We start from the raw sequence: 13,642 nt of genomic DNA, 5'->3' as shown, positions 1-13,642 counted from the left end.
GACATGGCTCCTGGCAGTTTATTTAAGATCATGTTTTGAACCTTCTTGTCAGTATTGTCTGTGAACATATTAAAGCTGTGTATGTGTGTGTGTGTGTGTGTGTGTGTGTGTGTGTGTGTGTGTGTGTGTGTGTGTGTGTGTGTGTGTGTGTGTGTGTGTGTGTGTGTGTGTGTGTGTGTGTGCGCACGCACTCGCGTTCACGTGCATGAGTCTGTGTGTGTAGTACATGTCCTTACCTTCAGAGCCCTGATGTATCTTGGTGATAGTAGTGAAGTAGCATCTCCATTGATGACATCTAGAAAGAAGTCTGCTGGGTTGTTGTGAGGCTCACAAGCATAACCTGGTGCATAGTTAAAATGATACAGATAATCAATATTAATAACCTAGAACATAGTTAAAATGATACAGATCTTCAATATTAATAACCTGGAACCGTTACAATTATACAGATATTCAATATTCATTCATATACTATTATACATCTTCTTTTTTCTTTTCTTTTGTAACTGTTGCTGTAGGTAGTAGTGTTATTCAGTTTGAGGAGTCTAGTCACCAATGTTGCTGAAGTAGTCCAAAGCATTTAGTGCAGGCCCATGGTACACCATTTTGCCACTAACCAGCAAGGTCAGAGTGTCAAAAAGTCTGTAGATGGAATACCGTGGTTGGTGGATGGACATGATGATGGTGCGTCCATGACTGGCCATCCTGAAAACAGGAAGACAATAAAATGAATTCATTAAATTGAGGACTTTGACTGCATTATGTCAGAATTCACCTATGTCTCTGGATAGTATAGTATAGTAAGGAACTAAAACCTACTTTATGGTCTTCATCACTGAAGCACATCCAGTCTGAGCCAGGCTATTTGAATATTATCTGTAACATCTTCAAATCAATTCTAAATGCAGGCAGCGAGTGTAGAGGTACCATCAATACAGTTATTAAGCCCCTTTTCGACGGCAGCTTTAGCACCACACCACACCACACTACACTACACTACACCACACACCACACCACACCACACCGCACCACATAAAAATATCTACATTTTCCATTACACAAAATTGACCCTTTTAACTGTGATTATAATACAATATAAATGTGTATTACAACTATACTAAATTATAATACACTATAATCGATTATAACTGTGATTATAATACACTATAAAGTATTAATGTATTACTATGATAATTATAATACACTTTAATAGATTATAATAGTGGTTATAACGCAATAGAATCTATTATCATGTATTACAACTATATCCTGGTGGTCTAAATGAAAAGTCAGTGAGTGAATGGGCCTACAAGCCATAAGCTATTTTAGTACGTCTGTTGGCTTTGGCTCTCAGATGCATTCAGCAACATTTCTTTAACTGACTGATCTCCCGACTTGGTGGAGACCTACCATAATAGGAATACCCTCTATGCCCGCTCTCAGCTGTCCTATCTGTCTGTCATAATACATTTTCCATAGGAAGTTGACAAATCACTGACAAGAGGACATGTATTGTGTCAATCATTCATTCATGCATTCATGATAATTCCTCCTTACCTTTTCAGCAGCAGCAGCACAGAGTTAGCAGTGCTGGCGTCCAGGCCTGTGGTGGGTTCATCCAGGAAGAGAACAGAGGGGTCCATGATGAGCTCCATGCCGATGTTGGTCCTCTTCCTCTCTCCACCTGAGATCCCCCGGATCATCTGTGTGCCCACCTGCACATTCAAGTTAAATTAAAGTCATACTGTGTAACACAGGGGTCTTCAACAGGGGGTCTGGGACCCCTAGGGGGTCCTCAGAGTCACATTAGGGGGCCATCAAATCTTTGTGTGATAGTATCATTCTTTTAAATGAACAACTTGAACCTTCGCATCCGTATATTCTGAGGAGAACGTTAGCCAAAATAGCAGATCTATAAGCTCTCTTGTAGATAGGCTATTTTTTTGCAAATAACTTTGGTGTAGAGGTTAAGAAAATCGAACCTCTGTTCGAAGTGGAGCTGTGTGTGTGTGTGTGTGTGTGTGTGTGTGTGTGTGTGTGTGTGTGTGTGTGTGTGTGTGTGTGTGTGTGTGTGTGTGTGTGTGTGTGTGTGTGTGTATTGCAGTTGATGCTCAGGGCAGGCTAGACTCAACAGCACCTCTCTGGTCACCCAGGGTACTCAGGCTACACCAGAGGCTACATAAGCCGGTTTTCCACAGGCCCAACTACACACCACTCCACACCACACCGCCCACTTGTGTCAGGTTTTCCACTACAAGGAACTGGGTAGAGTGGTGTGAAAGTGGTACTTAACGGGGTACTTAAACGGCTCCACTCTCGAGTGGACCCGGCCTGGGCTAAGTGAGGCCAAATCAGTGACGTATACACGCTGCTGATACTGATTGGTCAGAGACAGAGTCTCGTCACGGCTGAGCTGTGTCTTTCAACACAACAACTTGAGACAGATTTTAGTATGCAGTCACGGCTGCAAATCAAATATAAAAGCAAAGCCTGTTTGTTTTATATATCTGTTTATAAAGAGGACGATTAGGCAGAATTGTGTTCCCCAGCCCTGCAGTTGAGATACCACGAAGCACCAAGAACATTAATCAACACAAACAGTGGACATAGGCTATATCGTCGCGAGTCGCAATTATCAACGGCAAATGCGTCGGCAATCCGTTATTTTATATAGATCTCAGTGAGATGTCTCCTGTTTGTATTTGTAACTGCATGTGTTGAACGAATCTACAGTAGCCTACATGACATGTACTGTCCTGTTGCTGCGCTAGCATAGCCTCTACATTAGCTTACTTCTTTGGGGAGTTTGGCCAATAAAGTTATAATTTGACCATTAACATCCCAACGTTAGTCGTCGCTATAGTTGTTAAGACTTGATGAAGACCTGTGTGAGTGTGTGGCATCTAAAACATTGTCCACCACATCTCCGTGTTGAATGGGGAAAAGAATCTACAGTAGCCTACATGTACTGTACTGTAGCTTAGCATGTATGCTAGCGCAACTAGCCTCTACTCTTCTTTGTGTGGTTTGGCCAATAAAGTTATTATTTGACTATGTTCACCCTGACGTTAGTCGTCGCTATAGTTGTAAAGACTCGATGAAGACCTGTGTGAGTGTGTGGCATCTAAAACATTGTCCACCACATCTCTAAAAATAATTAGCGCAAGTTAGCATCTCCGTTGTGTTTACAGACTGAGAACGAGTATCCGTATGTTGAAAGGGGCGTCGATATATTTTGGGAGCGGAGGGGAGGAGGGGGAGAGGGGAGGAGGAGAGGAGGGGAGGGTACTGTAGTGGAAAACCTACATAAAAAATGCGGTGCGGTGCGGTGTCGTGCCGTGTCGTGTAGTGTCGGGCTAAAAAGTGGTATGGAAAACCGGCTATACAGACAGACAGACACTGAGCGGTGGTTTACCCACCTCATAGATCATGTGTACCGGTTTTTAAGACATTTGAAGAAAATATGTAGGAAAAGAAGCAAAAAGTGTGTTTTGGAGAAAATTCAAGATGGCGGAAAATCTATCCTGGCGCAAATGGGCGTGGCCTATATCGGGAGATGCGTCTTGACCCAAGGAATCCTGTTTAATCCAGGAATCCAATTTTAATTTTTCGACCTACGGTTCAACAGTTACAGGCCAAAACGTAAAATGGGCTGTTATAGCGCCACCATGAGGCCAAAATGACACTATTATTTTTTATTTAATCCTTGGGACTTAGTTACTAGGGCCCAAGCTATAATTATTTTATACTTTAGCTATTGAGAAATAGCAGATATACTAGCTCACAGCGCGGCACTGAGCTTGTAGATCTGCTATTTTTGAAAAGTCGTGAAAATGTGTGCAAATCTTATATATATGTGTGTATTGAATATGAGTATATATTCTTTCTTTAATAATTTTTATCCCACGATTTTGTAACACATTTTTTCACCCAGTGCCAATTGCCTATGTAATCATGGGCTCTGCTCTCCTTCTGCCATGCCTGGGGAGACAACAGACTGACCTCATGCTTCCTTCTATACATGAGTAGTCCAAGTTGCTTCTTTTCACCTGACAGGGGGGATTTCCCCGGTTTGGACGTAACGTGTTAAAGGAACACGTTATTCCAACCAGTTCCTTTCCCTCCATTGCTCTGACATCATGCTCTGATGTCACTGTGATGTCAGGGGAACCACTCTAACATAATGGGTTTGCCGCTCTGACATCACACTCAGGCTTCACTGTGATGTCACACGAACAGAATCCCTTTTATGCCAATATATTCCCTGATGTCATCAATATTAAGCCCATATCTAACAAGACTTCATATGGGAATGCCCATATATGGAGGCCCCATCGGCCCTATACCACACTAACAGAATCCATATATGGCCAAGACAGATGGTTAAGACAGCCCATATCTGTGTGGCTGGTTTCACATAACGAACTTTCACATAACGAATAACTGAGTAAGCATGTTTGGGCTCTCACAGCATATCTCCATATACAGTACATGGATGGGTACCAGGGGTCTCCATATATGGGTAACTGGTCCGATCACTGGCCAGATGGCCAAGACATGGCGCGACCGTTGCTTGTCTCCCTGAGGCGTCTTACTAGTATACAGTACATACATACAGTATGTATGTATACTGTATGTATGTACTGTATTTAAGCATGTATGAGTAGGAGCCAATTGTTTGGTGTGTAAAATATGTTTGTAAAATATTATGAATAAAATCACTACTTGGTGAAGTCTACCTTGGAGTCTGCCACCTTTGTGAGTCCCAACTCTCTGATTAAGTGATTCACACGAGCCTCCTTCTCCCCCTGAGCCAATGAACTTGGGAGGCGCAACGCTGCAGAAAAACGTAGGTTCTCCCGCACCGTCAGTGTGCCCATCACCACATCATCCTGGAGGGGTGGGGTAACCAGAGGTTGAACATCAGCAGTGAATGACTATGATGGTGCTGACTTACTCTGAATAAATGATAGTAACATTCTCAAGCTAGCTATTAACAGATTCTTTAATCCAACTACAATTGAAGATCTTTTTTTTTTTTGGCAAGTGCCAACCTCACACGACGATGAGTATAAATTGAGCTTAAACATTTTACTCAGTATGTTTTTAATAAGCCATATGTTTCTCCGTCTGGACAGAAAAAACACACAAATCAGCTTTGTTGAAAGAAAGAAAAAGAGCTATGTTCAATTCACAAATATTACGTTGTTGGCTTTGTTGAAAACTTGCAACTTGCAACTCAAGTGGTAAATAATTCAGATCATTTAAAAATAGACCAGGATGGGAAATGCAGCAACAACACGAGGCGTTTTGTTGAGAGTAATAAAATGGACACCTGAACCACATAGCCTGAGAGACACTTGAAGTTGGGAGGCTGTGGAGCTCCGTCTATGAGAACCTTTCCAGAGAGACCTTCTGGGTCCTTCCTCGCAGCGAGAACATCCAGGAAACTTTCAATTACAAAACAATGGAAAACAACATCAATATCTACGTGTACAACAACTGCGGGTGTGTGTGTGTGTGTGTGTGTGTGTGTGTGTGTGTGTGTGTGTGTGTGTGTGTGTGTGTGTGTGCATGTGCGTGTGTGTGTTTAAACAGTATAGTGAAAGGTGGAGGGGTGTGTATGACTCACGAGGACTTTCCACTTCCTGTCGGTCCAAGAATGGCATTCAGACCAGGTCTCATGATTCCACTGCAAGAAGAAAATAGGTAGCTTGCTATTTTAACCAGCAGAGGTGACAGCCATCTTATGTGGAGTATAAATATAATAAAAATAAATGATAAAATGTGCTAAATTAGCCCAGTGACAAGAGACAGTTCATGAGCTAAGGTCAATGATTAGAACAGTTAAAATGTTAACACCCAAATATTGTCCACATTAAACGGGTGTTTATCAGTCCAAACATGACATGCCCGACATCAACACAATGTTGTTAGGCAACGATTATGCCACAGTACTAAGTTGCTGGATAACGCCCAAATATAGACATGTCTGATGTTCATATTTATGGACTGAAAATAAAGAAATAAACTAACACGACTCTATTGAAGGGAGCTTACGTTTCATCTGGTCTTTGTCAAGTACAGGATGAGTTGCGCGGTGGAAGCATCTAGAGCACTGGTTCCCAAACACCCATTTGTGGGTCGCGGACACATTTTTATGGGTCCCTTAATGTTTGGTTTCATGATGAAACCAAAGAAAAATCTAAGACATTACATAAATTAGAAAACAAATGTTTAAGAAGTAGTGAAAATAGCTGATCTACAAGCTCACAACGCTTTGTGAGCTTGTAGATCGGCTGGATCTGATGTTTTCACTAGTTTTGGTCCTGAGCAAACGTATCATTTCTCTTTTAGGTCACAGGCTAAAATGTTTGGAATCCACTGATCTTGCAGTGCAAGGATAAAACTTTATTTACTAACTGTTTGGGCCACAACAATGCCCCTATAATGATTTAAGACATACCAATGTCAAAAAAGACAAGATGACGCACAAACTGGATTTAAATCCATTGTAGATAGGATTGTAGTTACAGCACATGATGAGAACATGAATTAGCTTAAGTACCAAGGTGGCCTGCTTTCCCCATGTCATTTGTGACATAATTGTCATGTCTGGAATGGATTTCAGGAGGTCTTCATTTCACAATGACATGTTGTCTATTTGAAATAATAAAACCAAGTCTTAAATATAGTATAGAATTCAAACAAATCATCAATAAAGATTAAAGAAAGATGTGTACAGTGACCAAATTAGTCTATCTATCTAACATGTCACAGACTGAACCATTTGCAATTTAGAAACACTGAACAATGCTATTAACTCATTTAATGCCACCCTTTCACCACTAGAGGGTGTCCAGAGTGCTAGAGACTTTCCCATAGAGATATGCTGGTATATGCAGAAGCCCTGCAGCCATGACTTGCCTGAACACTTTCCTTTGTGCATGTACAGGAAGAGGATGAAGTTAGCTTGAAGTTAGCTATTGGCTACCAAGCATTTTAAAAGCCTTATTTTCGTCAACTTAGCCATGATTAACCCTTGCACACCTCATGCATGGGAAAAAAACAGAGAAGAATGAGCTCTAAAAAATCCAATGCAATCCTGGATTGCATTGGGGTGGATTTGTGCAGTTTGTTCACAGCTTTCAAACAAAAAAAACCGATTGGAAATCCGTTCAGGCATTCTTGAGATAATAGCCGTTGTGTTTTACACTGTTGTGAGCTTGGAGGTCTGCTACCTGAGTTGTATGGGGGTTGTATGGGGGTGGAACATGCAAAATCGCGATTGAAATCATGTTCACTAGATTTGATGGGGTCCAAAAAAAATTTTTTTTAAAAAAAATTTTAAAAAAAAAGTTTTTTTTTTTTTTTTTTTTTTTTTTAAATCACGAGTATTCTCGTGATTGGCACTGTGGGATGCGCTAATATATCACGAGAATACTCGTGAATGGCACACAATGAGTTAAGACATTATTTTTAATGTCAAAGTGACAACATACAGTACTGTAGCATTTTTAAAAACAAACTTCTCAGCTGCTACTTAAGTCTATGTAGTGCCACAAAAAGCACAGAGAGAAATGTTGAAAATGAGTGCCACATCTTATGATTCCACAACAGAGCAGAACAGTTACACAACAGTATCAAAAAGACTGTGTGATATGAAACAGAATTAAAAAGCAGGCTGAATTAATACCCCATAGCGGCACATGTGACAAATTGTTAATTCGATTCCCTGGCAGACGGCTCTATAGTGCACCAGAGAGATTATATGCAAGAAACCATGCCTAATATCATATAATTAACACTAGTGCAGGAGAATTTGTGTGAAATTGTAAATGTTTCCATGGGAAATGTCAGGTAAATTTAATACTGTTAGAGAAGTTATTTAAAAGTCACTCTGTGGTTGCACATTAATTCAAGTCTTTGGTCTCATCCTGTGGTTTCTCATACTGATGATCAGTATGAGAAACCAGCAGATTTTAGCAGATTTTACATCTGCATTCTATTCTATTCTAAGGCACAGCACATGGCACTACAGGAGATAAACATCACATTTGTGATGTGATTCAATACAGACAGACAGTCAGACAGACAGACAGACAGACAGACAGACAGACAGACAGTCAGACAGACCGACAGACAGACAGAGAAAGACAGGGACAAAAGTGAAATCCATTAACAGTTTCACCACTAACTTGAGGTCCATCAGTATTTGCCTAGGTGTGGTCTTCTTCTTGCATAGGAAGCCGGACTTCAGCTTCACTTTGTACTGGATGTCGTGAAAACTCACAGTGGAGCCAGGCGGCTGTTTGGCCAGCTCCACAGCTGTCAAGACCTTTGACATGGCTGTCCCATTGGTGGCAGGATCTTCCACCATGGCGATGTGAATATGATTGGCTCTCTCCATCTCTTCACCCTGTCAGATTTTGCAAGTGTCAGAGGCTTTGCTGTTCACATTATTCTGATTTACAGCATGTGTGCGACTGTGCGGTTAATGCAACATCAGTACAATATTTAACACTGTCAACATTATAATAGCTTACTTAACAAAACCACAACCGGCAGTACAATTCTTGTTGTGAATTTAGCGGACCTTCCTTGCCTCCCCAATTTAGTCATTATGTCAATTAATTCCTCCCCACACATTTTGTGCGTGTTGTCACTGCTGTTGTCTCCAACAGACTCGCCTGTCAGTGAGGAGCCCCACCGGGAGGACATAGAGCCTTCACTCTACTCCTCCCAACCAACACTCCCTGCTGACAGGTGCCGTCCCTGCCCGTAGGTGCAATTACCAATATCACCCTCCCCACCCGGCTTCCCTCTCCCGAACACGGGCGAATTGTGTTCACTTGAGGCTCTAACAGAGTCCAGGGTGAAGAGCTATTCACTTCACCGCGTTGTAGTTTCCTAGCTATCACCTAGTCTTTATTATGTATTTTTAGGTGATAGCTATAGAAAACTACACCGCGGTGAAGTGAATAGCTCTTCACCCTGGACTCTGATAGAGGCTTTAGACGCCCAACAAAGCCTGATGCACCACGGTGGATTTAAACTCATAACTGTGAAGTTGAGCAGGTGCTTTTACCACTGCGCCACCCAAGAGCCCCTCCATGTGGTCCATAGCACTCGCCTACCCTCAATGACCATACATGAAAGATAGATTGTATACTTAGGTTTTATATAAAGTTTTTTACTGATTAGGTGCTTGGTCTACCTACGTTATCTTTCCTAAATTTATTGATGTATAACCTTTCTTATTGATGTAGGCTATTTATTACCTTGCTTATTGTAAATCGCTCTGGATTAGTCATAAATGCCTAAACTGTAAACTGTCCTAAAATTCTCCCTGGTTCAGTTGAGTATAGCGACCTTGGAGAACAAGATGACACCAGGCAGTATCACACTATAAATGCTGTAAAGTATACTGGACACATGACGTGACCAGAAGATAATGACAAATGGAAAAGAACAGAATGAGTAGGAAAACAACAAATGCATCTCATATCATTGTGCACATAACAAGCTCAGTCTGATATAAGCTGTTGAAGGCCATGGTGTCAAGTGTATCATGCTTATGCAGATGAGAGCGAAACAACAAATGTCATGGCCAAGCAGATACATGTCAGTCCTATAATCATAATCAAAATATAGCCTACTCAACACTACAAACACTCATACATTAACCACTGTTAACTCTACAATATGTAATATTTAACACTATAGACAACTGTTAACACTACTACTATAATGCAAGAATACACTGGTAGGCCTAACACTAACACTATTTACACTATGAATACTTTTACACTATTAAATATGAACTCTTCCAGCTGTGCCCCTTTAACAATAGTAGCCTATACCAACACTGTGGCTACCAATCTCAACATAATTAATAACTATCCTACAACACTAACAAGCCCACATTTGCTATTCTAATCAATCTGTAAATGATTAGCCAACAACGCACACTAAGCCTGAGGATATCTAGTTGAATTATAATAAAACGTAAATTATGTTTTTTATTTTGTATATATTTTAATAATAATTCACGTAAGTAAACAATAGATAGGACATTTCAAATTCATTCAGATTAAAACTACCGTGGCTACAGATTCGCAATGTAAACGTTGCAACTGAACTGCAATGGAAAGTCTGCTGTAGGCTTATTGGGCTACATGGCTTGCAACTGCAAGTCAGCATACCATAAGCGAAATTAAGAAATATCATGACAGTGTGAATGATCGTTTCAGTTAAAGCTACTTACTCAACGAACTTGGAGAAGGCCACAGCCAATGTGCTGGAGGTGTATAGGTATCTTCCACTCCGGCTCCACGCGTGTATGAGAGAACTGAGAGCCAGTGCATTTATAGTTGAAGTTAGATGTAGGAAAGTGAGGAGGGTCACTCACTCACTGGCTGCAAGGTAACCTCAGGCTCAGGATGCTTTCACTGACTTAACTCTAGCTAACTCCCATCTTTGACCAGCTGTTTCATTGGTGAAAGCAACAATGTTGCAGTTGCATTCAGATATATCTATAGTTGGACTACTTAAATGGTGCCCTCTTCTGGACAATAACCCAACAGAAGACGTTTTGGGGAAAGTTCGAATTTCAAACATTAAAATGTTCCTGTGTAGCTTCACTGAGATATTCTTGTTGAGCAACACTTCATGGAATAAGCCTAATAGCCTACTAGTCAGGCGGAAATTCGGGAAAAAGGCCTTCTATAAGCAGGTTAGAGGCAATTGGGGGTAAAAGTGGGGAACCAGGCCATTTTACATAATTCAAGGGTGCAGAATCTGAAAAACCTGGTTCCCAATCAAAATGATGAGTTTTTGACCTTCTAATTCGCATAACTAAGTGGCTGCCGAATTGTACATTTTGAACTATTTATTCAAGCAATATTTCTCTTTCAAAAAACTTTTCATCATTTTATCATATAATCAGGGTTTTGCGAACACCCAGGACAGTTTCTGCAGTTGCTTGATTCAGTTTAGATTTAGATATTTGATATTCATTTTATCAGACACGCCCCCTTCCTATACAAACCCATTGTAACTTCAAACTCCATTTTAACCATGATAGATTTAATGAAAACACCCGTCCTCTGCCAACATACAAAATGTGGAATGCCCTGACTGACACCATCCATTACAAGATGTAGATGACTGGTTTATTTCAAAACGGGCCTGAAAAATCATCGATCAGGAGACCACAAGAGGAGATAAATGCAATTTCCCATAGAAAGGAGGTGTCATTCACTGGCACCAAATACCACACCATTTGGCGTCTATTTGCCCTCTGGCTATTTGCAAATATACGGTATGTAAAACATTAAATATTAAATCTTTTTTGAAACAACATAAGTTTTATGCACAGGACATGTTGACAACCTTCCTGAGGGTAAAACACACTAAAGTTGAGCAGAATGTTATTGATATAGTTATATTTCTGCCAAAGAGTACAAGCTACAGTTGGTGTTAAACATTCCGCTTAGTGTATTTTATCCTCAAGAAAGATCCAACATGTCCAGTAAGTAGCCTTGGGAACCAACCATTCCAGAGCAATGTGGCCTTCCTAATACATGAGTAGGTTGTGTTCTTTCGATAACTCCTTTCATTTATTTTTAATAATTTATTTTTTGTATTTATTTATTTTTCATTTTTCCCAAATAATTATTAAAAAGAAACTAAAAAAGTTATTGAAAAAACACTGCCTGTTCGTGTATTAGGAGGGCGGCAGGAGTCACCATAAATATCCCTTTTAAATAAAAATAAAACATTTTAACCATGATAGATTCAATGAAAACACCCATCCTTTTTTTCTGGTGACTCCTGATGCCCTTCTAATACATGAACAGGCAGTGTTCTTTCAATAACCTTTTTAGTTTATTTTCTATAATTATTAGGGAAAATGAAAAAAATAAAATACAATTAAGAAATTATTAAAAATAAATGAAAAATGTTATTGACAAAACACTGAACACCTGCTCACGTATTAGGAGGATGCCAGGAGTCACCAGAAAAAAGGATGGGTGTTCTCATTAAATCTATCGTGGTTAAAATGGAGTTTGAAGTTACAATGGGTTTGTATAGGAAGCGTGTCTGATAAAATGAATATCAAATATCTAAATCTAAACTGAATCAAACAACTCAAAAATTGTCCTGTGTGTTCCCAAAAGCTTGATTAGACGATAAAATTACTAAAGGTTTTTTGAAAGTGAAATATCCCTTGAAGAAATAGTTTAAAATTGACAATTCGGCAGCTATTTTATTACGCAACTTAGAAGGTCAAAAACTCAAAATTTTGCTTGGGAACCATTTTTTTCAGATTAGCACCCTTGAATTGTGTAAAATAGACTGGTTCCCAACTTTTACCCCAAAATGCCTCTAACAATCACATTTTCAGAAATTCCACTATACTATACAGTAGATTCCCAACTTGCGGGCCAAGGCACTGGTGAGCCACGTAGTGGGCCCGATTACATAATTGGCAAACACCAAGACTTTATTGATTATATAACAAAACATACAAAATGAACCTTAAGAGATTAGTTTTCATTGTGATACAGGGGTTAAAGCCAAAATAAATCCCAAGACTGAAATGTATTTTCAGACCATGTCCCAATATATGATTTTTGAAACATGGCGCGCTCAGCGCACACCAATATTTGGGGTGTTTCCCTGATGTTCTGAACTGCCTTCACTGAATGTGTGTGTGCCAATCCATGCTTCATTTTATAGAACTATCTTCTGAAGTTCTGTTGTCTAATGCAAATGGCCAATGCAAATACTAATATCTTGAAATTATAAATGCTTTTTAGTTCTGATCTCAGAAATAGCTCCTATGGAATCCTCAAGACTGAAATCAGTCCCCAGGACTGAGAACTTTAACCCCTGGTGATATCAATACAGAACTTAAAGTAGTCCTCTACTATGTTAGTTTCATTGATCCAAACCAGAACACAATCATTTGATGGATCAATAAATAAACATAATATGAATGTGGCCCACCCATCTGACAAAGCAAATGGCTGCTATGTAGCAGATGGGTGGTCTGGGCCATGATCCATAGGCTATAAAGTTGGGAATTTGGACAGTGCATGGCCACATTTGGATCCAACAACAGTATCCAGGTGGTGGCTCGTTTGTGTAGGCCTACATTTATGGGTGCAAATTTCCTGACTTTTTTAGGGCGTGTCTGTTTGTCTGGGGTTAATCCCCTATGTATAGCTAGCTAATCTCACAAACCACTGGGGTGATCAGTTGTAAACTAATACATGAATTAAAATTAGAGAAAAGAAGAGTGTTAAAATGCCTTCATTTACTGCTGTCGTTTTAGCTATTTTGATTTCAGTGTGGCTAATTGCGTATTTTAAACACAATAAGCCGACTATTTCTTTATTACTATTTAGTAACACTACTAGCCCCCATAAATCACATCTGCCGATGGGAATGGGCTTTGGGAATAGTCTAAAAAATAAGACATTTAGACACTTTACGCATGCCCCCACCCACTGAAATCAAAATCATTAAATCATCATCTCTAAAACGATAGAAACCAGTAACATAAAAACATTTTAACAGCTTTTATTTTCTCTATTTACAATCTAAAATATGAACCCTTGTTGTAAAACAAAAT

At 39.8% G+C, this 13,642-nt stretch overlaps 1 pseudogene across 1 annotated transcript in view; it reads right to left on the bottom strand.

Moving 5' to 3' along the window:
* Positions 1 to 8,410, bottom strand: part of LOC308282313 (broad substrate specificity ATP-binding cassette transporter ABCG2-like) — a 19,920-nt pseudogene extending 11,510 nt beyond the window's left edge. Inside the window, exons 1-7 of the transcript in view lie at positions 8,199 to 8,410; positions 5,633 to 5,692; positions 5,336 to 5,450; positions 4,740 to 4,892; positions 1,558 to 1,715; positions 554 to 705; positions 237 to 340 (exon numbers count right to left, since the gene is read on the bottom strand). The product of the transcript in view is annotated as a broad substrate specificity ATP-binding cassette transporter ABCG2-like (transcript). The remainder of the gene's footprint in view (positions 1 to 236; positions 341 to 553; positions 706 to 1,557; positions 1,716 to 4,739; positions 4,893 to 5,335; positions 5,451 to 5,632; positions 5,693 to 8,198) is intronic.
* Positions 8,411 to 13,642: the final 5,232 nt, after the last annotated feature.

The sequence above is a fragment of the Nannobrachium achirus genome (genome assembly GCF_963921795.1).
Source record: "Nannobrachium achirus genome assembly, chromosome: 3".
NCBI classification, from domain to species: Eukaryota; Metazoa; Chordata; class Actinopteri; order Myctophiformes; family Myctophidae; genus Nannobrachium; species Nannobrachium achirus.
This window is presented reverse-complemented; position numbering and strand designations above follow the sequence as displayed.